The sequence below is a fragment of the Dipodomys merriami genome, unplaced genomic scaffold (assembly GCF_024711535.1).
Source record: "Dipodomys merriami isolate MVZ:Mamm:240054 unplaced genomic scaffold, mDipMer1.0.p SCAF_368, whole genome shotgun sequence".
Lineage (NCBI taxonomy): Eukaryota > Metazoa > Chordata > Mammalia > Rodentia > Heteromyidae > Dipodomys > Dipodomys merriami.
The window spans coordinates 360555-383442 of record NW_027205248.1 but is presented as its reverse complement, the minus strand read 5'-3'; the positions used below and the strand labels follow the sequence as shown (position 1 = coordinate 383442).

The 22888-nt window shown below is 54.6% G+C and overlaps 1 pseudogene; it reads left to right on the top strand.

The window, feature by feature from the left end:
- The first annotated feature begins 4518 nt into the window (after positions 1 to 4518).
- The window catches only part of LOC138804536 (ninjurin-2-like), a 28979-nt pseudogene continuing 10609 nt past the window's right edge, over positions 4519 to 22888 (top strand).

The following is a 22888-nucleotide window of genomic DNA, read 5'->3' as shown; positions in this document are numbered from 1 at the left end:
CTTTACAGAAGGGGGTTTATTTTATTTTTTGTGCACTGTAGAGCACAAATATTCTCACTTTGACTTAATCCTACTATCTGGGTCTGAAAGTCTTTTTTATTTATTTTTATTTATTTATTTTTTTGTCGGTCGTAGGGCTTCAACTCTGGGCCTGGGCGCTGTCCCTCAGCTCTTCAGCTCAAGGCGAGTGCTCTACCACTTGAGCCACAGTGCCACTTCTGGCTTTTTTTTTTTTTTTTTCTGCTTATGTGGTGTTAAGGAATCAAACTCAGGGCCTCATGCATGGAAGGCAAACGCTCTACCACTGAGCCACCTTCCCAGCCCTGAAAGTCTTATTTGTAAACTTTATCAGCTCCTACGAAGAAAAGCACGAGAAGATGGGGCTTGAACTCAGGGGCCCGGCCGCTGTCTCTTAGCTTTTTTGTTGTGCTGTTCCAGGCTGGCACTGTACCACCGCAGCCACAGCTCCACTTCTGACTTTTTGCTGAGTGGTGATAAGAGTCTCATTGACTTTCCAACTCGGACTGGCTTTGAGCCGTGATACTCTAATTTCAGTGGGGATGACCAACTCCATACAGGTACACACAGAAAGAAACGGAGAGAGACAGAGAGAAAGAGAGAGGAGAGAGAGGGGGGAGAGAGAGAGAAGGAAAGAGGGAGAGAAGGAGGGAAGGAAGGAAGGAAGGAAAAGGAAAGAGGTAAACACTATTTAACAGAGAAAAACGTAGTATAATTGTGTTACTATCAGGGTGTTGTGCAGAGAGAGGGGTTCCCATTTCACAAGTCAGGTAGTGAGGCCATGTTTTGGGACAGTGTCACCCCTTCCTTCGCTCCCCTCTCCCCCCCCCCCCCCGTTTCCCCTCCCCTCCTGGCCCACACATTTCACAGGTCCTTTCCCACTCAGCATCTACCGAATGGCGTGAGGAGCAGAGAGACCACTTGGGAGCCCCTGGAGTCCAGCGCCCCGCCATGCCGCCTTCTCCCCTGCTTTGCTCTCTCTGGGAGCAGCGTGGACCCTGCATTCTGCTCTTCCCGGGCCTGGATGAGCCGCTCAGCGCATGCGTTCCCGGCCCCTCGCCCTGTCCTTGCAGCTAGACACGGACGCTGGCCTCTGCGGGGCCGTCTGGACGGACGGAGGCCAGCTGTGAACTTGGCGGCTTTCCCGAGCCTTCTCTGGCATCGTCTGACTCGGTTGACAGGAGTCAGGTTTCCCAGACAAAGGAGGTGCCCAGGTTCCCCCCCCAATGTCACTGGCCACCAGCTCCCCTTCTCTTTGGAGCCTGAGTTCTGTCCCCCTCTGTCCCCTGGCCTTGGAGATGGGGGGGACAGCTTGCACCCTCTCCACCCACCAGGCAACCTCATTACCACCAGGGACAAAGGGAACCACAAACACTTCTCTTTTTGAGGCCTTTGGGGGGGGGGGCAGGGCCTGGGTGCGGCCCCTCGAGGCTGGGGGTGCTCGACCACTCAAGCCACGCTTGTGGCTTTATTGTTCAGCTCCTGGGAGAGAAGAGTCTCGCCGGGACTTCTGTCCTGCGCATTCTAGTTCTTCCTCGTCCTGGTTTTCTTCCCTCCAGGCCTTCATTTTGGTCATTCATTCATTCACTCACTCACATTTTGCACCTCTGGCTCAGCAATGCCAAATCTCGGCCCCCTTTTCCCAGGACCTTGCAGAAATGCACCATGCCTTGCCCTCGGCGCTTCGGGGCGCGGCTGAAGGGTCTCTTGGAAGCTGGTTCTCAGCCGGGCATCCATGGAGGACCTCCGTGTATCTAGCAGTGACAGCAGGAAATGTCGTTCTGGGCTGGCCCTTGGCCGGGCCCGGCTCTGAAATCTAACCTCTCCAAGGGCTGTGCTTTCCACTTGCCGGCTTCCTTTGGCTTCTCTTTCACGGTCGGAGCCAAGGTCGTGGCCCCGAGCGCCGCTTGGCACCCATGGACTCGAGAGAGACTTTGATTCATGCTTTCAGTCCACTCAAACTCCGGCACCAGCTGCTGGAACCTTCTCCCAAACAAGACACCTGCCTGCCTGCTGTCCCGCTGCGTGGGGGAGGGGATGGGGGGGGGAGTCCGTGTGTGTGTGTGTGTGTGTGTGTGTGTGTGTGTGTGTGTGTGTCTGTTTCTCTCCAGAGCTGCTACACTGTTTTTCTGGTCCTTCCTGTTTCACACCTGCTATTGTCATTACCCTGAGAGAGTCACAACAAATGGATTTTCCTGTTCGTTTCCTGGGGCCTGGACTCGGGGGCAGCCAGCCCAGGAAGGAAGCCACGGCCCACTCCACGGCCTTCCTCCTCCGGCCGCCAGCTCACCCCGTGCGGGTGCAGAGGTTCTGGTCCCATCATTGGTCTTTCTGTCTTGCGTGATCCCTGAAGAGGTTGACTTCTCTCTTTTCTGCTTTGCTTTTTTTTTTTTTTTTTAAGGTTTTTGTTTGTTTGATTTGCTTTTAATTGGAAATAAGATGCTCATGAACTTTTCTGCTGAGGTTGGTCTTGAACCACTACCCTACAGCTCTCAATCTCCCAAGTAGCTAAAATGACAGGCATGAGCCACCGTGCCTGGTGGTTTTTCTTGCTTTGTTTTGGCCAGTCCTGGGCCTGGTTTTTTTTTTGGGGGGGGGCTTGCACTCAGGGCCTGGGTGCTGTCCCTGAGCTTCTTTGGCTCAAGGCTAGCACTCTACCACTCGAGCCACAGCACCACTCCCAGCTTTTTCTGTGTATGTGGTACTGAGGAAATCGAACCCAGGACCTCATGCATGCTAGGCAAGCGCTGTACCACTGAGCCACCTTCCCAGCCCCTTCCTTTGCATTTTCTTATCCTGGTTTTACCTCCCTTCAGCCAGATGCAGCCATCTTTTTTTTCCTATTATGTTAATTATATTAATTTTTGTCGGTCGTGGGGCTTGAACTCTGGGCCTGGGCACTGTCCCTCAGCTCTACTACTAGCGCTCTGCCACTTGAGCCACAGCGCCACCTCCAGCTTTTGCTCTTTATGTGGTGCTGAGGAATCAAATCCAGGAGGGCCTTGTGTATGCAGGGCAAGCGCTCTACCACTGAGCCACCTTCTCAGCCCCTCCTATTATATTTAAACAATTGAACAAAGGGGGTTCAATTCTACCACGTCCGTGGTATTTAAAAGCTGCAGAGAACAGCTACAGAACTCAAAGAAAAAGGACATACTAAATTTTTAGCTTCTGCTACCCTCAAGAAATTTTTTTTCCGGGAAGATAATACCTTCAGCAGTCAGGTTTTTGTTGGGAAGGAGACTTTTTCCTCCATCTCGTTTTTCCCCTTTGATCTCTGAAACTACTGGAGCACAGCTAGACTGTTTCTCGTTTAAATAATTAGACCCAGGGCTAGGAAGGTGGCTCAGTGGTAGAGTGCTCGCCTCGCATGCTTCATGAAGCCCTGACTTTGATTCCTCAGTACTACACAGACAGAAAAAGCCGGAAAAGCTGTGGCTTAAATGGTAGAGCGCTAGCCATGAGTTCAACCCCCAGGACTGACCCAAGTCCACGTAAGCTCATAAACTTATTCTTTTAGTCCTCATCTCAAGGGTGCCTGCCATCTCCTGATGACACTTAAAGGAAATCAAGACATCACCTCTGTGTGTGTTGTGTGTGTGTGTGTATCCATGGGCAGGTGCGTACGCACACACACACACATTTCCACCTATATTAGGCTTGGGGCTTGGACTCGGGGGCTGGGTACTGCCCCTTCAAGGCTGGTGCTCTCCCACTTGAGCCACAGCGCCACTTCCAGCTTTTGGTGGTTGGTTGGAGATCAGACTCTCATGGGGACTTTCCTGCCTGGGCTGGCTTTGAACCTCTAGCCTCAGATCTCAGCCTCGGGTAGCCGGGATGATAGGCGTGAGCCCCCGGTACCTGGCTTCTTTTTTGCATGGGACATTTTGAATGTAGTGAGCATGCACGCGTGCCGTGCTTCACCCCCTGCCCCTCGCTAAACTCTGCATGGATTTCTCTCTAACTCCTCACTGCACCCATCCAGACGGCCACACCGCTCCAGCCTGTACTAAAACTGGCTCCCGGGACCCGCCAGTGAAGTTTGCATGCTCTAAGGTAAACAGGGCAAAAATAAAAACACTTTCCAAAAAAAGACTCACTCCTGGCAGGAAAAGCGCAACTGGTTTCATGAAATGTGTTGGGAGAGAGACGGTTCCCTGCTCTCCCCCCCCCCCGCCCCGTCTGTCTGTCCGATCAAGGGAGAAGTTAGGGGTGTCAAGTAATCCGTCAATTAAAAATGCACTGTTGGGGCTGGGAAGGTGGCTCAGTGGTAGAGCGCTTGCCTTGCACGCGTGTACACCCTGGGAGGGGGGGACTGAGGCCAAGACGGGCGTCCTGCATCATCTGGATGAATAGCAGGCCTGTCCAGCCGGCTCTGTGCGCTCTCCCACCCCTGAACACTGCGCGCGCGCGCACACACACACACACACACACACACACACACACACACACACACACACGCTGCCCAGTCAACAGGAGCCCACGCAGTCTGCTGCCTGCCCTGAGTGAACACAAGGAGCTAAAGAAAAGCAAAACATGGAGCCAGAGAGGGACGTGGTCAGTCTTCAGGTAAGCCGGGTCCAGGGGGTGAAGAGGGGGGTGACGGAGCAGGGGTGAAGCAAAGGACTGCTGCTCTGATCACCCCAACTTCCCCGACCCCCGCCTTCTCCCCCTTCTGGAATGTTCCCCCACCTGGGCTCTCTCCCCCTTCACTGGTTTTGCCCGACGACGGCAGAAGTGGATGGTCCAACTGCCCCCTGGGCTCCGCTTCCCTGTGCCCATCAGAGAGCTAAGAGATCGGTGTTGGCAGGAAAGAGTTCACTTTCTGTGTGTCCCTCCCTTTACCCCCCCCCCAAAAAAAACCCCGGGGGCAGGGAGAGGGCTGGAGGGCTGGGAAGATGATGGCCCCGGGGCTGAGCGCGCCCGGCGGTCGCCACGCCGCGTTTCACATGTTGGAGAACCCGCAATCCACCCGTGGCCTGGCCGCACTGCTCTCGGGGCTGGGACGGGGACACCGCGGCTCCGGAGTAAGGGAGGGGATTCAGGACACTGGTAGGAAAGGTCGGGGGTCCCTTCTGTCCTCCCTCCCTGCCCGGGGTGTGTTTAGGGGGCGTCGGAGTTTCTGATCCCAGAAGGGAACGGAAGGGTCTGGGGCGCACAGGTAGGTTGCTGTCTGCCGTCCCTGGCAGAAAAGGAAATATTTATCAGTCAATCAGTTAATCAATTAATCAGCCCGTGTTTCTGTGGTCCTCACAGAAGCAGGACAACTACAGGGCAGAACAGGACTTGGGCAATCATGATTTTTTTTTTTTGGTCAGTAGTGGGACTTGAACTCAGGGCCTGGGCGCTGTCCCTGAGCTCTTTTGCTCAAGGTGAGTGCTCTACCACTTGACCCACAGTGCCACTTCTGGTTTTTTTTGTTGTTGTTTGGTTGGTTGGTTGGTTCACTGGACATAAGAGTCTCATGGAGGCTTTTCTGCCCAGGCTGGCTTCGAACCGTAATCCTCAGTTCTCAGCCTCCTGAGTAGCTAGGATGACAGGCGTGAGCCACCGGTGCCCAGCTTATGATCATGACTCTTTATCCTTGAACCTGATCTTCAAACTAAACCATTAGTAGCACACTAGTTCTTCAGAGCTGCTTTTGTGGAAGGTGTGTGTGTGTGTGTGATTCCAGCCTCTCCAGCCTGGCAGAGCCTTCATGATTGGCTCCTCTGGTCCCCAAGCACCAGCAGGCACTGGTGTACCTAGAACACCGGGGAACCTCACCCCATCCAGCACCAGCCCCCCACCCCACACCCAGTGCCCCCTCAGAGCTAGCTCTGTCCCTGGTTCCCGCTGTCCTTGGCTGGACATCGGTCTGTCGGCTCACCGCTCCCTGGGCAGCTCTGTCTGGGACCCCCCCCTTCCCACCCTGACTTTACCATCGATGTCATTTCTCCCACGGGCACTGTCCACGGCCTGGGGTCTTTCATCCTTGCTTGACCTGTCCCTCTCTCTAGGGCGCCAACCCCATCAGAGTGCTGGATGAAGTCACCGCTCTTTTACCCGTGGCCAAGAGGTCCGGGGTCCCAGAAAGGCTCCGAGTCCCTCCACCAGGCCCATGCCAGAGCACGGACTCTGCCTTTCCAGGAGTGTTCTCCTTTTCCAGCACTTGGTGCTTGCCTCCTTTGGGTCCTCAGTTGCTGAGGGCACAGGACTGCTGGCTTTCTGGGTTCTCAGGAGCTGAGGGCTGAAACAATCCTGAGCTGCAGGCAAAGGACCTGCATGTAAATGAGAGAGCGCTGGGGGCGTGGCTCCAGCGACGGAGGCGGGGCATGGCAATCCGGGTGGGGGCGTGGCTAGGCCGTTAGGGGTGTGGCTCAAGCAGGAGGGGCGTGGCTTCAGTGGTAGGCCAAGTCAGGTTCTGAGTTCAAACCCCAGTACCACCAAAAAGAAAAAGGGGTTAAAAAAAAGAATTGATAGGTTAGTTTAGCCATTAAACAACCCCAACTTTCAGGCCAGGGACTTATACGCCAATAAGGGACCCGAAGGGACAGAGGGCTGCTTTCCTTCCACAAGACATACTCACACTTACAATTCTGAACCCTGACTGCATGTGACTCCTGCCTTGTTCGCTTTGGATGGTTTCCTGGAAGGGGCGGGGGGGGGGGGAGGGTGTTGTAAATTGCTGGTAGCTAAGGTCTCGAGGTCACTGGTTCATTCATCTACTATTTACTGACCTGTGCCGTGCCACAAGGCCCGTTGGTGTGAGTTCTTCACCTTGGAAAAAGACAAGGAGAAAGTGTGTTGAGGATTTGCTGTGTTTCATCCTGTAATTACACCACCACCTCTGTGAGCCCAAACCCAGATTCATAAGGGCACAGCACTGAAACCAGGGAACTCTCTTTGCCGCAGAAATATTGCTGTCCCCATTTTGATGCTCGTCTCGGAGATGTCATGTGTGTCAAGCACACAGATTAGCCAGGCATGATGGTGTACACTTGTAATCTCAGCACTCAAGAGGCTGAGGTGGATTGAAAGTTTGAGGTCAACCTGGACTACAATAGCAAGACTCTGTCTCCAAAATCAAACAAGCATGTGCACTGAGTAACTCCTCTTAGATACTCCATCCTTCCCCGACGCCAACCAAATCAAAGAAAGGACAAATATTTTGAGGGTTGTTTGTTTTCCCAGCAGGATATCACTGCATGCATGGCTCTGGCTAGTGTTGAATTCACTATCCTTCTAAGTGCTGGGATTACAGGCATGTACTACCACACCCAACCAAAGCACACCCAAATACTTAACTGGCTCTGTGCAGAATAAACACTGGATAAAACATGGCCCCTGACCTTAGAAAGCTTATAATTAGGTGGAAGAAATGATACAATTAACCATGACATAAATGCGCTATTTAGCTCCCCAAAATGTGACACAATCACCACCAGTATTTGTATAGAGGTACCAGCGGCTGGCAACTTTTAGCGATAATGGTTCTGTTTGTAGTTTTCATGTGTAATAGAAGAAAGTGTGGGGGGGGAGGGGAACCGTGGTTTTAAGCTTTGCATTACTTAGGATGAGGCTAAATTAATATAAGTGGCCTGATGGATTTAACACCTCTGGCCATCTCTGTACACCCCCTGCTTGGGACGGCGGGGGTGGGGGGGAGGGGGGAGGGCTCTGAGTGCCGCTATCCTATTGGCCTCACAGTGTGTGTGTGTGTGTGTGTGTGTGCACGCGCGCACATGTGCATCTGCATGTACCTCTGTGTGTCCACATGTGTTTGCATGTGTCTCTGTGTGTCGGCATGCATGTGTCTATGTATGTGTCAAGTGATGTATCACAAATATATACCGTTTTTCATTGGTCAACTTAAAAAGAGGGTGGGAAGGGCGGGATGCGTGGCACACACGTATAGCCCATCCGTTCAGGAGGCTGAGGCTGGAGGGCTGAGCGTTTGAGGTCCGGGACAGGCCAGGTGCCTGTTCGTCAGCACTAAGTCCTGAGTTCAGGCCCCAGTACTGCCGTGGTGGTGCGGTGTTCCGGGGAACAGCTCAGAGCTGTGGGGGGCAGGATGGCGCCGTGGGGGAACGTGGGCTCCGGGGTGCCCGCCCGGCCTCCGGAGTGGAGCCTCTGCTGCTGAGCCTTGGAAGGGAACCTTCCCCCTTACCAGAGACTCCTGCCGGTCCTGGGTTCGAGAAACCCATATTAGTCAACGAAAAGGAGAAGGACTCAGGGACTGGCCACTCCGGGATGGGAAACCCAAGCCATTAAGTGCCTGAGCTCAAAGCCGTGGCGGGACTTGGAGATTTGAACTCAAGGCTGCTAAGATACCCCTGAACCACACCGATAGCCCTATTTTTCCACTGTTTTTTTTCTTTTTCTTTTTGTCTGTTGTGGGGCTTGAACTCAGGACCTGGGCTCTGTCCCTGAGCAATTGTGCTCAAGGTTAACTACCACTTTGAGCCACAGCTCCACTTCCGGTGTCCTGTTGGTTCGTTGGAGATAAGAATCTCATAGGGCCGGGCGCTGGTGGCTCACGCCTGTAATCCTAGCTACTCAGGAGGCTGAGATCTGAGGATCGCGGTTCAAAGCCAGCCCGGGCAGGAGAGACCATGAGACTCCTATCTCCAATAAAACACCAGAAAACTGGAAGTGGCGCTGTAGCTCAAGTGGTAGAGCGCTCGCCTTGAGCTGAAGAGCTGAGGGACAGCGCCCAGGCCCTGAGTTCAAGCCCCACAGCCGACAAAAAAAAAAGAATCTCATAGGGACTTTTCTGCTCTGGCTGGCGTTGAATCTCGATCCTCAGACCTCAGCCTCCTGAGGAGCTGGGACGATGCGTATGATTTCAGGCCCACGCGTGGGCCCCCACCCCCACTTCAGGCTCCCGTCATGTGGGGATGACAGGCACGCACCACCGTGTCCAGCCTTGCTGGAAAAAGTAGTCTCTCGGATCTTTTGGCCCGGGCTGGCCTCGAGCCATAATCCTCTCCTCCTCAGCCTCTTAAGTAAGCTCCGATGACAGGTGTGAGCCCCCAGCTCCTGGCTGCGTCTGTCCGATGCTTTCCGTGAGTGCAAAGCTAGAAGCTTCTCATAGGCAGGTACAACGCAGAGAAAAAGGAAACAGCAACAGACCATAGTTTATATAGAATTAGCTATGGTTTCATAGCTGTGCAGTGACGGGGGGGGGGGGGGGGGGGTGTAATCTTGGAATGTGCTAGAATGTTGTTGGTGGGAGGGGGCGGGGATTGTGGTAAAGGCTGAAGTGGCAGGAGCCCTGGGTTTGGATGTCTTCAGTCTCTCACCCTCTTCCCGTCCACACACACACCTCCCAGGCGAGCCAAGAGCAAGCCCTGCGCAGACCCAGGTAGGAAGTGGCCAATCAGGGCCCGGGTGGGCCAGGGCCCAAGGAGAAGGAGCCCTGGGAACCCCCAGCAGCCAAACCTCACACGCCCGGGCGTCTGAAGCCCAGACGCCTGGGCTGTCACTGTCGGTACTTGCCGGCCACCAGTCCACGCCGGTCGGCGCCCGCTCTGATGAAAGATGGCTTGACTTTCCTCCCGCCTGGGAGACAGCTGTGCTGACAGGGCGGCCCTGTCTGCTGGGCGAGATGAGACATAATGGAAAGGTGGGGAGGGTGTGAGGAGGAGGAAGTCCCTCCTGTGATCCAGCCCACTCTCAAGGGGTCTACACCAGAAGAAGAATGCACAAGGGCAGCTGGAGCTTTCCCACGGGCCGCGGGGCCCGGGGAAAACGGGGGGGAAGGAGCCCCCCAGCATTGCACCCTAAAGTCTGGAGGGTCACCTCCACACCTCCGCAAAGGACCTGCCAGGTGCTGGGTGGGCGCCAGTGGCTCACGCCTGTCATCTCGGCTGCTCAGGAGACTGAGAGCTGAAGATCGAGGTTCAAAGCCAGCCTGGGTGGAAAGTCTGTGAGACTTTTGTTTTGGTCCGTTGTGGGTCTTAAACTCGGGGCCTGGGCGCTGTCCCTCAGCTCTTCAGCTCAAGGCTGGTGCTCTACCACTTGAGCCACAGCACCACTTCTGGTTTTTTGGTGGTTCGTTGGAGATCAGAGTCTCAGGGACTTCCCTGCCCAGGCTGGCTTCGAACTGAGATCCTCAGATCTCAGCCCCCTGAATAGCCAGGATGACAGGCGTGAGCCACTGGCACCTGGCATCTGTGAGACTCTTCATCTCCAATGATCCACCAAAAAGCTGGAAGGAGAACTGTGGCTCAAGTGGTAGAGCATGAGCTTGGAGCAAAAGAGCTCAGGCCCTGAGTTCAAGCCCCAGGACTGTTTCACGCACACAGAGAGATCCCAACGTGTGGAGCCCGGGCCGGGCGGCAGCCAGGCCCTGAGCCAGGCCGCGCTCTCCATCCTTCCTGTTTCCACTCTACCAGATGGAGAAGCCGGTTTGTTTAACCCAGGCCCTTTGGGGTCCTTTTGTTTCGGCGTGTCTGTCTGGTGCCCTTGGGCGTGGAATCTGTCCGTCCGGATGTGCGTGTTCGGTCCTGATCAGCATATGGCCACACTGGGCGGCCAAGGGGCTGCCTGCCACGGTCCCCCCCCCACAGGAGTCAGGGTGGGGTTTTCCTGTCCCTGAGCCCCCGGTTTTCACAGCACTGTGCATAACTGAATGTGCCGACACACCCCTGAATGAGCCAGCACTGCCCACAGCGGGGCGAGGGACCCCCAGGCCTGGGGAAAACAAACAGCTCCAGGCCCCGGCGCTAGGGCCTGGATGCTGTCCCTGAGCTTCTTTTGCTCAAGGCTAGCACTCTACCTCTTGAGCCACAGCGCCATTTCTGGCTCTTTTTTTTTGCTTATGTGGTGCTGAGGCATCGAACCCAGGGCTTCGTGCAGGTTAGGCAAAGCAATCTACCACGAAGCCACCTTCCCAGCCGAGAGGGAGATTTTTCTTCTATTCTCCATGTGACCTGCAGTCTTTTCCCTCCTCCTCCCGCATCAGCTGCTGCCTCCTCCGACCTGACTTATCTGTTCTTGGAAGGGAGGTGCCCTGGATGGTACCCCAGCAAGGGTGGCCCAGCCTGGTGCCTCCTTCGCAGGCTCTTAAAATAGGGAGACAGAGGCTGTTCGTGGGGGGCGAGGGAGGATGCAGCAGAGAGGCCGGGCTCACACCTGTCATCCTAGCTACTCAGGACACTGAGATCTGAAGATTGTGGTTCAGAACCAGCCCAGGCAGGAAAATTCATGAGACTCTTATTTCCAATTAACTAAAGGGGGGCGGGGGGAGCCAGAAGTGGAGCTGTGGCTCAACGCGGTAGGGTGCCAACCTCGAGCTAAAAAAGTAAGGGACAGTGCCCAGTGCCCAGCCATTGAGTTTAGGGTACATGTGTACACACACACACACACACACACACACAGAACCATTCCAGATCTTGAAGGAACCTAATGTCTGAGCCTCATCCTAGACATGATATTTTTTAAAATCTGGGACGATTCATGGAAAGAGTAAATGCTCCGCTTCATTTTCTCCTGCAGAAAGGTCTCCAAACAATGGCACCTGTGTCAGGGGAGCCCATGCTGATCTTCACCTGTCATGACGTGGGGGGTGTATGTTGCCCTTTTCCCAGGAAGGCTTCCCGGGCCCAGAGAAGTCAAGAAAGCCGTGCCCGAGTTTCAAGTCCCTCCCTGGCTGACTCCAAAACCTGTGTGGTGGCTGGGCAGGAGCCCAGTGTGGTTTTCGTGAAGAAGGATTAGGCGAAAGCCGGGTTCCCAGGCCTCCAGCAAATGTAGAATGCTGAGTCAGATTTAGGTTGGAGAAATCAAAGCAGAATTGGGTTGAATAATGCTATCGCTTTATGCTAATCTTGGCATGGAGGAGAGATTCTCTCTCAGTCGGTTTTATCTGGTCTCTAGACTTTGAACCTCTCATCTGGCCTGCCTCCAAACCAGTCTCCAACTGCAGCCAGAACATTTCCCGGCTTCTCCCGTTGGCTCCTACCGCCCCGGACTGAGTTCTGAAGCCCCATCAGTTCTTGATTTATAGGTTTTTTATTTGGGGGGAGGGGAGAATCAAATGCACAGAAATACATCTATGATCACTCTCAAAATGTTATTTTTTTGCCACACCCCCTACAACTCTGAAAGGCATTTTAATGAGTTGAAGCTTGGAGTTAGTCATTTAAACATTCAGTTTTTAAACATGCTGTTCTTATATGGGGCTGCTAATAATCCCCCCCACACCCACCGCCCCAGGCAAAGACTCAACTTTTCGTAGAGCTCAGAATCCAGGTCCTGGGTGCGTGGATCTGCACTGCTTCCTGAGAAACCCGTCTGCATCTTCTAAATACTCTTTCCTCTGCCTAGATTTCCTCTCCCTCCTCCAAGCTGTCCGTGCTAGCCCCAGCCCCTCCCCTCTCGGTCCTGAGTCTGTTTTCTGTTTGTGTGGTTCAGTTTTGTTTGAGGTAGGTGCTGGGGATGGAGTCAGGGCCTGGCCAGGCTTCATCTACCCTGAGCTCCACTAGCAGCCTAAGAGGAAATTCTCCTTTGTTTGTTCTTTAAATTGTTATTGTGATGTACAGAGGGGTTACAGTTACAGAAGTCAGGTAATGAGTTCCTTCCTTCCTTCCTTTCTTATTTTGCTGGTCCTGGGGTTTGAACTCAAGCCACTGTCCCTGAGCTTCTTTTTTTGCTCAAAGCTAGAGCTCTACCGCTTGAACCACAGCACTACTTCTAGATTTTTCTGAGTACTTTATTGAAGATAAAAGTCTCGCAGATTTTCCTAGCGTTTTCTGAGTGCTTTATTGGAGATTAAAGTCTCACAGACTTTCCTGAGTTGGCTTTGAACTGTGATCCTCAGCTTTCAGCCTCCTGAGTAGCAACTAGGATGACAGGCGTGAGCCACCAGCATCTGGCTATGAGTTCATTTCTTCTGGTACAACGTCATCCCTGGGTTTATTTTTATTTTTTAAGGGGATCAAATATGTGAACATGGCAGGTGAGGGGGTACATACCTGTAATCTTGGCACTGGGGAAGCTGAGGTGGGAGAGCGATCCTAAATTCAAGGCTGAGATACATCGAAACCAGGTTTTGGATATGTATATGTCCTAATTAATGCACCAGAATCTTTCAAGTGCGTTTCTGTGGAAGGGTTGGGAGTGTACGGAACTGGAGGGTGGAAGGGTGAAAAGGCTCAGCAGTGGAGATACGGGCACTCAGGAAAGTGAACTGTACAGCTCGTGGGTGGGGACAGATGGGAGGGACAGGGAAAGAGCCAGGGGGCAGCGGACACCGTACGGAGGGAAACACACTCACTCCCGACTCACACCACTGACATACCTCCATCCTCTCCTCTGTAAGAACAACAAAGGGAAATGTTCATCATAATTAAAACACATACACACCAGAATCTTTTTGCCATACAAAGACGAAAGCTCTGGAATCTCACCTGGCGCTTGATTAGAAAAGCAAGCTCCACACACTCAGTAAACAGCAGCAGTCAGTAACATTGCTTTCAGGACTGTGTGTGTGTGTTGGGGGTGTCTTTGGGGGCCGGGCAGCACTGGGATCGAACCCAGTACGCGGCGTGTGTCAGGCCTGCAGCTCTGTGGCTGGAGCCACGCTCACAGCGCTTTTTGCGTTTGTTTTTCGAGACTCCTTCCTGGAAGCCTCTCGAACAGCCGAGACCGCAGGTGTGACCCACCATGCCCGGCCTGTTGTCAGGGTCCCAAGGCGCAGGTGATTTTAATGATGACTGTTTTCTTCTGGCCTTCTTCGGTCGCAGGTGACACGGGTGGTGTTTCTTAAAATGGGGTTTTCCTGGAGAACCCCAACACCCTGGGAAGTGGGGGGTCACCCAATTTCATCTGGAGGCCCAGTGCTCCCGTCCATGACACAGTCCCCCCCGCCCCCAGGCCTCTTGCTTCCCTCCGAGGAAGGCCATGGATAGAAGGGAGGCAATCAGGCCCCGGCCACGTGAACTCGGCCACGTGGAGCCACGCAGGTCAGAAAGTATAAAAAGCTGCAGGAGGGAGGGGTGGGGGAGCCTTCATTTCTGGTCTCTTGCTGCTTTGTGCCGCCTCTCCTCTGTTATGCTAAAGCTTAAAAAAGGCGTGGGGGGGAAGGCGGTGGGGGCAAAAAAGCGGGGGGCAAGAGATATCTTGTGGGAAGCTTAGGTCCAAGAAATCTCCAGTTCACTAGCCATGCACGGCTGTAGCCGAAAGCTGGGCTGGCCTGTGATCCTCAGGAGGCTGAGATCTGAGGGTCACGGTTCAAAGCCAGCCCGGGCAGGGAAAGTCCGAGAGACTCTCATCTCCGCTAGAAAACCAGAAGTGGAGCTGCAGCTCCAAGTGGTAGAGCACTAGCTTAATAAGCAAAAGAGCTCAGGGACCGCATCCAGGCCCCAAGTTCAAGCCTCAGGACCGACAACAAAGATCATACTAAAGGGGCAAACTAGTCTCTTGTTAGACAGCCGACTGGGGAGAGGGAAGGGGTTTCAGGAATTGGGGGGGGAAGGGCACCGCCAGACTAATGGCTAAAAGCTGTGGTGGGGGCAGGGGAGGGGCATGTAGTTTAGTGGAAAAGCATCGATAAGCAAGGCCCTGAATTGGACGCTGAGAAACCGCAGCCCGCAGAAGGAAACGGGGTGTCAGGGGGAGGGGTGGCTTGGTGCGGGCCCCACCCCCTGCCCCGGCAGGCTGCACCCAGGGTCCCAGGATGAATCTGGGCAACACCCCGGCCCAGAGCGTCCGGGCCTACAGGATCGTGCAAGAGGCTCAGCCTCTTCTGTTGACTGCCCCTGGATTGAGGGCTCCCTTTGTCCTTCTACCTAGTTCGGGAACTGACCGCACCCGGGGTGGGGGAGACTTGAGTACTCCTAGAAGAATCCCCCGGGCTGGGGACCACCGCCCGGGCTGAGGTAGCACCCGCTTGCAGAGGCCTGGAGCAGGGCTGGATGGAGAAGGGTCAGCTAGGGCCGCGGGGAAGAAAGAGCCACAGTTTTCCACCAGCCTGTGAGCCACAGGGCACAGAGCCAGCCCAAGGCCGGGCCGAGGCCTTCCCGGGAATCTGAAGATCCTTTTCATAAGGAAGAGGCCCGTGAAGCCTCACCCTGGAAGGGGGTGGGGGGCTGCGGAGCCCAGAGCCTTGGAAGGGTCGGGACCTGGGAAAACAAGGTCAGCTGAGCCAGGCCCAGCAGAGGTGGGGAGGCCAAGGCCAGCACAAGGGTGACCCCCCCCCCAGGCTCGGCCTCTCCTCCCACAAAGAAAAAGAAAAAGCAGAAACAGACCAGCCCTCCGCTTTCCTACAGCCGAATCCAGCCTGCGCCCGGCCCCCCTCCACGCCTCCGTCCCCTCTCCCTGCCCCCCTCCCCTCTCCCTGCTCCCCCTCTGGGGCCGCTGACCGGGCCAGGGCCTCGGGACTATTTCGGTTCTTTTTCTCACGGAAGGGACTTGGGTTTCCTGCTCGGCCTCCCCGAGGTGGCCGTGGAGAGAGGAAAGCCCGTGTTCACACCTGCGTTTGGGGGTTTTTGTGTTTTCTTTCTCCCTTTGGACGTTCCCATCCACTCCAAGCCTAAAACTGGAGGTCCAGGGACACGACTTGGCTCAAGGGTCCTAGCTCTCTGCCCAACTGTGGTTCTGGGCCCAGCCAGCTCTCTGGGGGGGGGGGGACCCCGGGTGGACCTGTTGAAAGGAGGTTCAAGGCCACGCCCAACCCTAACTCAAGCCTTGGCCTCCCGGGCAGGTGTTTGCTGGGCGATAGTTAGGGAAGATTGGAATCCGGTGCGGCTTAGAACCAGGGTCTAATCTAAGCTAATGAGCTGCAATGCCTTGACTTCTCCCCAAGTACCATCCTAGCTTGAAACGTCTTCCTTCCCCCCTTCCTGAACCAGGCTTGCTTGCTGGGCTCAAGGATTCAACAACAAAAGTCCCCAGGCCCCAGCTTTCCGATCTGCACGGGGTATACCTCTCACCTCCCCAGAGCCCCGGCTTCTGGAGGAGAGGCAGGGAGGGGTTCGGGAGGATGATGGGGGGTAGGGGGATTGGAAGGCCAGAGGGCACAGTGCCCCCGGGCCTTGGTGTCAGAAGGCAAAGGCTGGTGGTAATTATTCAAAACTCCTGTGTAAGTGAGCCAGCACTGTGGCTCGCATCTGTGAATCCTAGAGATCTTGAGGATCTAAGGTTCAAAGCCAGCCCGGGCAGGGAAGTTCTTCAGGCTTATTTCCAACTAGCGAAAAGCTTAAGTGGAGGTGTGGCTCAAACAGTACAGCACTAGCCTTGATCAACAACAAAAAACAAAAGGGACATTGCCAAAGCTCTTCAGTGAAAGCCCAAATCCTGGCACAAAGTGCAGGCCCAGTGTCCACAGTCGAAGGAGAGATCAGGGGTGACCCCCCCCCCGTCTAGCTGGAGGCAGGAGTCACCTGGGACCCTGGGATGGTCCATCCTTTTCCCATCCAAGTATATAATACAAACAGGACAGTAACCTAGACTCCCTCTCCAATGAGCTAGCAAAAAACCAAGCTGGAGGTGTGGATCAAGCGGTAGAAGGGTGCCGGCTAGGAGAGAGAAAGTTGGAATGTGAAAAGCCCCGAGCTTAAACTCGAGAGCTGGACCAAAAATAAAGGGAGCAAAGCAACATGGGATCACATTCCTGCCTGTCGTCCCCTCCCCCCAATACTGGAGTTAGGAAATTGGGGGGAGGGGACGGGCTGTGGACTGGCCAGGCCTGGGCTCTACAACACCGTTTCCCATTGTCTGGTGGTTCACTGGAGATGAGTTTCACAGGGACTCTTCGGCCTGGGCTTGGCTTCAAACCAAGATCCTCGACTCTCAGCCTCCTGAGTAGGCTAGGATGACAGGTGTGAGCCACTGGCGCTGGGTCTGATAGGATGTTGTGCTAATCTCCTCCACCCCTGGGCTTAACTGTGAATTTCAGTCCTCCCTTTCTGTCCTTTGGAGTAGCTGGGATTACCCGGTGTGCTTTGGAAGCTTCTGGGTTCTACTAGCTTTTGTCTGTATTGGCTTCAAGCCACGACTTTTCTAGTCTCTATCTCCCAAATTAGCTGGAGATAGAGCCCTACTTAGCCTGGAACCAAACACAACTCAGACAACGCCCCGGGGCTCTGAGTTCAAGCCCCACCACCCCGTACAAAGAAAAACTGAAACTTCAAACCCAGAGCTGCAGTCCTAGGTAACATGGGCATATCTGTTTGTCATTCTCACAGGGCTCACGGAAGGTGAAGAGACCACGGAAGAGTCGTGCGTGGGCCATTCCGCACCCCTCTCCCTTTCAGCATAGGGCTCTGAGATAGCAGGTCCTGACACTGGCCTGGCTGGGTTTGTCTTTTGCTTGGGTCTGTCTCTTCCTGGCAGGGCTGTCTGCCCTGGAGAAATTGGCTCAGCCTCTCTCTGCCTTGGTTTCTTACTAGGATTGAGTGAGTTAATGAGTGTAAGTCACTAAAAGCCGGGCGTGCCCCACCCTGAGCTGTGAGTGTGACTTGTGAGTTATCTGACATTTACTGTGATTCTTTGAAACAGAAAACGGGAAAGAGGGCCGGTCTCTGCGGTGTGGGTTTGTAACCGCTGTTAGTGATATCCTTCTACACAGGGTTTCATACTGAAGCTAGTTTGGTCTTTTGTTGTACAGGGCTGGGCTTTGAACTCGGGATCTTGTGTTTGCTTGGCGGGATAGCAGGCAAATTGTTACCAGCTGGTCACTGTTTGGCTTGTTTTGTGTGTGTGTGTGTGTGTCAGTATTGGACTTGAACTTGGCCCCTGACCTTCTGTGTGTGTGTTTACACAATTATATAATAACACAATTTTACACAATATGAGATGTAAATCTGTCCCCTGTCAGGATTGATCTGGGTACTCGGGAAAGAACTAGGGGACTTAGAGGTACAAAGCATGCATTCGACCATTGCGGTCCCAACCTCCAGCCTCTAATATTTTTACCTGCTGTGTGGTTTGCATATTAAATATGCAAATTATGGCTTTGCCTGTCGTGCATATGCATTAGACCACTTATTTACATGCTGCCTTCTATCAATTGTGTGGCCAACACCTCTGGTGTCCTGGGATCTCTGCAGACAATAAAACAGCCCGGGCAAGGTCCCCAGTAAGTCTCACCTTATGGACAAAGCTCAAGACTTCCGTGAACTAATTGGAGAACCTGAGGATCTGTAGTTAAAACAGGAACTTGAGCTGAGCGTGGAGTCTCCTGCTTGTCTACCCAGCTACTCTGGAGGCTGCGATCTGAGGATCTCAGTTCAAAGCCACCCCAGGCAGGAAAGTCTGAGAGACTCTGGTCTCCAACGAACCACTAGAAAACCGGAGGTGATGCTGTGGCTCAAGTGGGAGAGTGCTTGCCTTGAGCTGAAGAGGGCAGGGACAGCGCCCAGGCCCTGAGTTCAAGCCCCACGACCAACCCTCCCCCCCCCCAAAAGAAATCCCATTGAACAGGAAATCAGACCCTGCCCGTGGTTGCCCTGGCTGGAGGAGTGTTTTCATTTACCCCGTGGGGCTTCACATTGTGCCTGAGTCATCCTCAAAGTTTGCCAGCGCCCGCTTCAATTACACCCTGATCTACCCGAGCCAAAGCCCCAGGGCCTCGCCAGCATTCCTCCCCCAGTGTGATGGCTTTTGGTGGGACTAGATTTGAACTCCTGTCCTTGCATGAGCTAGGCAAGGCGCTTTACCACTTGAACCATGCCCCCGGCCTCCAATATGGTTTTACTACCTTGGTAATAAATTCTTTGGGCCCCAGCGTTGGTCAGTTTATTCTTGGCTCTTGGGTGTCAGTCCTTGGGCTTGAACTCGGAGCCTGAGCACTGTCCCCGAGCTCTTTGCGCTCAAAAGCTGGTGCTCTACCACGTGAACCGCAGCTCCACTTCGGGCTTTTTTGGTGGCTTATTGGAGCCTCTTTCCCCGGGGTGGCTTTGAACTTTGATCCTCCGATCTCAGCCTCCTGAGTAGCTGGGATGATGGGCATGAGCCACAGGTGCTTCATTCACTTTTGAGTTCTTGTGACCTTCTAGAATTTCTTCTCTTCCCGACTCGGTCCCCGACAGCGCCACCCCCTCCGCCAGCCCGCCAGAGCTGAGCCAGGCCGGTGGCACCAGGTTCACGACCTTCACTGTGGCCAGTGACTGGTGCGGGCAGCTCGGGCCGTTCAATCCCAGGCGGGAGGGCTGTGTCTCTCCGGATGACCTGCTGGGTGTCTCCTTTGGGTGCACACACACACCCTCTCCCCCTGGGCGTTGCTCCTGGCAGGTCTGGAGCAGAGGCCGCTGCCTTCCCACCCTCCTCCCCGCCTGGGCCCTATCAAAGGGTGACTAACGCGCTTGGTTTGCCACCAGGAAAACTGAGAAATCAAGACTTGTTTTCCTGCGTGCTCTGCCTGGTGGAATTCCCATTCCCCTTACCCTCGGCAAATGGAGGGGGCAGGCGACTCCACGCCCTGAGCCCTCGGCGACGCCGGGGTCTGCCGGCTCTGAGCTCTTCCCCGTCCATCTCTGATCAACCCTGCGGTCTCCCGAGCCCGGTTCCGCTGCATGACGCTCTTGCGCCCGCCCCTTGCAGTCCCTGACTGGAGCCATGCTCTCCCGGCCCTTCCCTGCACCCCTCCCCCCCCCCAGGCGGGAAAGGGGAAAGGCATGTTAAAGCGGCTCAAATGCATCCTGGATCTCTGTACTTTATTTTTCATTGAGACTTGAACCCAGGACCTGGGCACCGCTGGGCAGGTGCTCTACCACTTGAGCCATACACCCCAATCATTTTTTGTCGGTTGTGGGGCTTGAACTTGGGGCCTGGGCACTGTCTCTGAGCTCTTTTGCTCATGACGGGCGCTCTACCACTTGAGCCACAGCGCCACTTCAGGTTTTCTGGTGGTTTCGTGGAGATCAGAGTCTCACAGACGTTTGCTGCCTGGGCTGGCTTTGAACCGCGATCCTCAGCTCTCAGCCTCCCAGGTGGCTGGGATGGATGGCAGGCGCGAGCCACCGGCACCTGGCTCCTTCTATCCATTTAAGAGACGTTTCCTCTTTTCCAAGTGTTGGGCAGAATTGGCCCTTCTCCCTCCTCCCCGGCCCTGGACGGCCGCGGACTGCGTTTAGCCAGTTATCTTTAGAGGAAACGGCCCACTCCAGCTGTAATTATGGCTGAAGGGTCGCTTTCTTTCCTAAACTCTATTTTCAGGTGTTTACAGCTTTCTTGAAAAAGGAAAAAAATAAAAACCTGCAGGCGGAGGAGAAAGGGCGTACAAGTTCCTCCTTCGGCCTCTGCTGTCCCGGGCCCATCCTTCCCATCAGTGCCTCAGTTTCCTCATCTGGAAAATGAGGATCAGTCTGTTTTCCTTTGACATGTGTTTCCCAGGATTACAGGCCTGAGCCACCGCACCCGCTCTGTTGAATTGTTTTTAGAAACACAGGGAGGCAGGGAGAAGGTTAAGAAGTTGTCTGTGTGAGCGAGCGAGCCCTGGAACCCAGTGCCACACGCAGGTGTAGTCCGTGGATCTGTGGCCCCGTGGTCCCCGTTGGGGGGGCGGGGTCACGGCCTGCCGTGCTTCATTGCTTACCTGTTGGCTTTTGTCTGATAAATGCCTTCATAGGTCATCGGCTCCTTTGGTCTTTATGACAATGGAGACATAATTATCCCGCGGTAACCACGCCGGGTCCCGCGCACTGGGAAGGTCGCTGGCGGCTGGGTTGCGCTTTCAGAGCTGTGTGCTTTGACCTTAAATCTCCTGGCAACCATGCCGTACTCCCCGCCCACAGTGACCACTGAAGTCACTCTTGGCTGTGTCCAAGTCCTTGCCTGCCTCCACCCAGTCCTTTGTCTCTTCTACTTTCCCTCCAGTGTAGCCTACCCGCAAATGACCCAACACGCATCTCTAAGAGCCCCTGTGCTCACTGTGAACTCTGCTTGAAAAGCCATCCATACAGGCGGGAATGCTGTCACATACCTGCAATCCCAGCACGCAGCCGGATCTTGAGTTTGAGACTTAGCTCGGGTTACCTGGCAAGATCCTCAAGAAAACAAAACAAAAAAATCATCGAACCCCAAATAAGCCGGGCATGTTGGCACCCACCTATAATCCCAGCTGCGAAGGAGGCGGAGACAGGAGGATTGCTAGTTTGAGGCTTGTGCAGGCCAAGTTAGCAAGACTCGGTCATAAAAACAAAATATGGGCACTCGAGCAAGGCTCAGATGACAGAACAAGAGTACAAGGCTCTGAGTTCAAATCTCAGTAGCAAGAAAAAACGGTATAGAAGAGCTAGGGGTAGAGTCCTTGTTTGGCACAGGGAAGGCCCCGTGTTCAATTCCTGGTGCCACAAAAAGGAGATATAAAAAGAAAGGCTGGGAAGGTGGCTTCATGGTAGAGTGCTTGCCTAGAATGCATGAGGCTCTGGGTTCGAGTCCTCAGCACCACATGAATGAAAATATAGTCTAACAACAAGGAAATCGCTGTCTCTTACATCCTTGGGACCCACCCCCCTTGCTTGTGTTTTGGCCGGCCCGAACTCTGCCACTCTTCAGGTGAGCCCACCCCGATGGCTCCCAAAGACCTCAATTCTGGGGTCCAGTGCTTCTGAGGCCCTGAGAGCCTGGGTTCATCCCCAGCGATGCCAAAAGAAGCAGAAAAACAAGTAGGGGCCGGGCGCCGCCACCGGTGGCTTACGCCTGTCATCCTAGCCTGCTGAGGCAGGCTGAGTAGCCGGGGCGCCAAGTCCGTGAGACTCTGATCTCCAATGAATCACCAGAAAACCGGAAGTGGCGCTGTGGCTCAAGTGGTAGAGCGCCCGCCTTGAGCTGAAGAGCTGAGGGACAGCGCCCAGGCCTAGTAGTTCAAGCCCCACAACTGACAAAAACAAGTGCTTGTGCTTTTGTACACAGGGTGTAAAACAACCCTGGGTTTAGGTTACTTGGAAACCTAGCTAGACCGGAACGTTAGCAGGGTAAGTTTGAACGGGACCCAGTGCAGTGGCTCACACCTGTAACCCCAGAACACTGGAGGAGGCAGGGCTGGGGGAGGATTACCATTGTCGAGGCCAGCTTGGGCAAAAAGTGCAGAGAAACCTCATCTCGAGCAACAGAATCTGGGTATGCCTGGCTATCCCAGACTAGGCAGAAAACGTAAAGAGGAGGCTGGCTCAGACATAAAATAGACTTAAAACTGGACACCAGTGGTTCCCACCTGTCATTCCAGCTACTCAGGAGGCTGAGATCTGAGGATCGCGGTTCAAAGCTAACCCAGTCAGGAAAGTCCGTGAGACTCTGCCCTCCAGTGAACCACCAGAAAACCAGAAGTGGCGCTGTGGCTCAAGGGGTAGAGCGCCCGCCTTGAGCTGAAGAGCTGAGGGACAGTGCCCAGGCCCAGAGTTCAAGTTCCACCACCGACAAAAAGTGGTGGAGCATCTTCTTAGCGACTGTGAGCGCCCGAGTTCCAACGCCAGACACACACACGTGCACACACAAGCACAGGAACGGTGAGTCACCACCGCGCCATCAGCTGCAGAGGAAGTGTTGGGGCTCGGGGTGCAGGGTGGAGGGAGAGGAAGGGCTGTAATAGCAATGCATTTCGCTCTTGAGAGATTACCCAACATCCTGGCATTTAGAAAATGTACGGCCTCGCCTGGCACAAACTGTCCCGGCAGCCTGCTGACTTTCCTCCCCTCCCCGGTCCCCGGCAGCCTGGGGGAGGGGGGCTGTCTCTCCCACCTCTGGGCCATGGCTTCGAGGCTCCGAGGGAGAGAGGGTGGTGCTGGCCGAGCGGGAGCCTGAAACCCTGGCCCGGAAGAGGCCTGGAACGTCCATCCACCAGCCAAGCGCTGGGGCTGCTGAAGAGCGTTCAAGCCTCTCCCTAAGATGTCATCAGACACGAGCGTAGCCTCTGAGCGCCGGCTCTCACGCCTGTCATCCCAGCTGC